The sequence below is a fragment of the Dipteris shenzhenensis genome, chromosome 19 (assembly GCF_047967505.1).
Source record: "Dipteris shenzhenensis isolate YYH24624 ecotype China chromosome 19, Dip_SZ_1.0, whole genome shotgun sequence".
Taxonomy (NCBI): domain Eukaryota; kingdom Viridiplantae; phylum Streptophyta; class Polypodiopsida; order Gleicheniales; family Dipteridaceae; genus Dipteris; species Dipteris shenzhenensis.
Window position 1 is genome coordinate 26,477,216 of NC_141614.1, and position 4,598 is coordinate 26,481,813.

A 4,598-nucleotide genomic window follows, 5' to 3' on the forward strand; every position below is an offset into this window, starting at 1 on the left:
TTGAGATTCCACTCATTTTATTGGCTACAGTAGGATAATGGCAAAAGTGCTTAAGCACATGTGAGTTTAGGATTCCTTGTGCATGTTTTTAGCTCATGGTATGATATTGGTACCACTGCAATTCTCCACTGGTGGCATTCTCCACAGAGATTGAGACAATTCCATATGATCTCTAGTTAGCGGAGATAGTGATCACTACATAAAAGAATGGACATGTGAGTTTAGAATGAGATTGGCACCACTACCATCCTCCTTTGGTGGCATTCTCCACAGAGATTGACACAATTCCATATGATCTCTACATAGCGGAGACAATGATCACTACATAGAAGAATGCACATGTAAGTATAGGATTCCTTGTGCATGTTTTCAGGTCATGGTATGAGATTGGCACCACTACCATTCTCCACTGGTGGCATTCTCCATAGAGATTGACACAATTCCATATGATCTCTACACAGCTGAGACAGTGATCACTACATAGAAGACTGCACATGTGAGTTTAGGCTTCTCAATGCCATTTCTTAGGGCCTAATAAGAGATTGGCACCACTACCATTCTCCACTTGTACAAATGTTTACCCTACTATTCTAGGAGGGGTATTCTAGTGATCATGGGAGAATCATGTCCGATTCCAATCCAAATGTGAGTTTGATGATCTAAGTGTCATTATATTGTTGCGAGCATGAGATTGGCATCAATGCCATTCTCCACTAGTGGTAGTCTAGACAAACTAAACCTATAGATTGTCATTCCAGGGCGTATTAAGAGATTGACACAATTCCATTTAATCTCTACACAACGGAGACGATGATCACTACATAGAAGAATGCACATGTGAGTTTAGGCTTCTGATGAATGCCATTTCTTAGGGCCTAATAAGAGATTGGCACCGCTGCCATTCTCCACTAGTGGTAGTCTAGACAAACTAAACCTATAGATTGACATTCCAGTAATTTTATTGGCTGCAGTAGGATAATGGCAAAAGTGCCAATGCACATGTGAGTTTAGGATTCTAGTATGAGATTGGCACCACTGCCATTCTCCACTGGTGGCATTCTCCATAGAGATTGACACAATTCCATATGATCTCTACCCAGCGGAGACTGTGATCACTACATAGAAGAATGCACATGTGAGTTTAGGCTTCTCAGGACATTTTCTAGGTCCTAATAAGAGATTGGCACCACTGCCATTCTCCACTTGTACAAATGTTTCCCCTACTATTCTAGGAGGGGTATTCCACTGATCATAGGAGAGTGGTGGCCAATTCCAATCCACGTGTGAGCTTGATGATATCAGTGTCATTATGTAGGTGCCAGCATGAGTGTGGCATCACTGCCATTCTCCACTAGTGGTAATCTAGACAAACTAAACCTGTAGATTTACATTCCACTAATTTTTTTGGCTGCAGTAGGATAATGGGAAAAGTGCCAATGCACATGTGAGTTTAGGATTCCTTGTGCAAGTTTTCAGGTCATGCTATGAGATTGACACCAATGCCATTCTCCACTGGTGGCATTCTCCATAGAGATTGACACAATTCCATATAATCCCTACACAGCGGAGACAGTGATCACTATATAGAAGAATGCACTTGTGAGTTTAGTCTTCTCAATGCAATTTTCTAGGGCCTAATAAGAGATTGGCACCACTACCATTCTCCACTTTTACAAATGTTTACCCCACTATTCTTGGAGGGGTATTCTAGAAGAGTGGTGTCCAATTCCAATCGAGATGTGAGTTTGATTATCTCAGTGTAATTATGTATTGTCCAGCATGAGATTGGCATCACTGCCATTCTCCACTAGTGGTAGTCTAGACATTCCACTATCTTTATTAGCTGCAGTAGGATAATGGCAAAAGTGCCAATGCACATGTGAGTTTAGAATTCCTTGTGCATGTTTTCAGGTCATGGTATGATATTGGCACCACTGCCATTCTCCACTGGTGGCATTCTGCACAGAGATTGACACAAATCCATATGATCTCTGCACATGTGAGTTTAGGCTTCTCAATGCCATTTCCTAGGGCCTAATAAGAGATTGGAACCACTGCCATTCTCCACTTGTACAAATGTTTACCCTACTATTCTAGGAGGGGTATTCCATTGACCATAGGAGAATGGTGTCCGATTCCATTCCACCTGTGAGTTTGATGATCTCAGTGTCATTATGTAGTTGCCAGCATGAGATTGGCATCACTGCCATTCTCCACTAGTGGTAGTCTAGAAAAACTAAACCTATAGATTGGCATTCCACTAATTTTATTGGTTGTAGTAGGATAATGGCAACAGTGCCAATGCACATGTGGGTTTAGGATTCCTTGTGCATGTTTTCAGGTCATGCTATGACATTGGCACCACTACCATTCTCCACTGGTGGCATTCTCCATAGAGACTGACACAATTCCATATGGTCTCTACACAGCGGACACAGTGATCACTACATAGAAGAATGCACATGTGAGTTTAGGATTCCTTGTGCATGTTTTCAAGTCATGGTATGAGATTGGCACCACTACCATTCTCCACTGGTGGCATTCTCCACAGAGATTGACACAATTCCATATGATCTCTACACAGCAGAGACAATGATCACTACATAGAAGAATGCACATGTGAGTTTAGGCATCTCAATGCCATTTCTTAGGGCCTAATAAGAGATTGGCACCACTTCCATTCTCCACTAGTGGAAGTCTAGACAAACTAAACCTATAGATTGACATTCTAGGGCGTAATAAGAGATTGACACAATTCCATATGATCTCTACACAGCGGAGACAGTGATCACTACATAGAATAATGCACATGTGAGTTTAGGATTCTCAATGCCATTTCTTAGGGCCTAATAAGAGATTGGCACCACTGCCATTCTCCACTTGTACAAATGTTTACCCTACTATTTTAGGAGGGGTATTCCAGTAATCATAGGAGAATCGTGTTCGAGTCCAATCCAAATGTGAGTTTGATGATCTCAATGTCATTATATAGTTGCCAGCATGAGATTGGCATCACTACCATTCTCCACTAGTGACAGTGATTACTACATAGAAGAATGCACATGTGAGTTTAGGATTCTCAATGCCATTTCTTAGGGCCTAATAAGAGATTGGCACCACTGCCATTCTCCACTTGTACAAATGTTTACCCTACTATTCTAGGAAGTGTATTCCACTGATCATAGGAGAATGGTGTCCGATTCTAATCCAAATGTGAGTTTGATGATCTCAGTGTCATTATATAGTTGCCAGCATGAGATTGGCATCACTACCATTCTCCACTAGTGGTAGTCTAGACAAACTAAACCTATAGATTGAAATTCTAGGGCCTAATAAGAGATTGACACAATACCATATGATCTATACACAGTGGAGAAAGTGATCACTACATAGACGAATGCACATGTGAGTTTAGGCTTCTCAATGTCATTTTTTAGGGCCAGCATGAGATTGGCATCACTGCCATTCTCCACTAGTGGTAGTCTAGACAAACTAAACCTATAGATTGACATTCCAGTAATTTTATTGGCTGCAGTAGGATAATGGAAAAAGTGCCAATGCACATGTGACTTTAGGATTCCTTGTGCATGTTTTCAGGTCATGGTATGAGATTGGCACCACTGCCATTCTCCAGTGGTGGCATTCTCCACAGAGATTGACACAATTCCATATGATCTCTACCCAGCGGAGACAGTGATCACTACATAGAAGAATGCACATGTGAGTTTAGGCTTCTCAATGCCATTTTCTAGGGCCTAATAAGAGATTGGCACCACTCCCATTCTCCACTTGTACAAATGTCTACCCTACTATTCTAGGAGGGGTATTCCAGTGATCATAGGAGAATGGTGTCCGATTCCAATCCAAATGTGAGTTTGATGATCTCAGTGTCATTATATTGTTGCGAGCATGAGATTGGCATCAATGCCATTCTCCACTAGTTGTAGTCTAGACAAACTAAACCTATAGATTGACATTCCAGGGCCTAATAAGAGATTGACACAATTCCATATGATCTCTACATAGCGGAGAGAGTGATCACTACATAGAAGAATGTACATGTGAGTTTAGGCTTCTCAAGGCCATTTCTTAGGGCCTAATAAGATATTGCCACCACTGCCATTCTCCACTTATACAAATGTTTACCCTAGTGTTCTAGGAGGTGTATTCCAGTGATCATAGGAGAATGGTGTCCGATTCCAATCCAAATGTGAGTTTGATGATCTCAGTGTCATTATATAGTTGCGAGCATGAGATTGGCATCACTACCATTCTCCACTAGTGGTAGTCTAGACAAACTAAAGCTATAGATTGACATTCTAGGGCCTAATAAGACATTGACACAATTCCATAAGATCTCTACACACCGGAGACAGTGATCACTACATAGAAGAATGCACATGTGAGTTTAGGATTCTCAATGCCATTTCCTAGGACAAGCATGAGATTGGCATCACTACCATTCTCCGCTAGTGGTAGTCTAGACAAACTAAACCTATAGATTGACACTCCGCTAATTTTATTGGCTACATTAGGATAATGGCAAAAGTGCAAATGCACTTGTGAGTTGAGGATTCCTTATGCATGTTTTCAGGTCA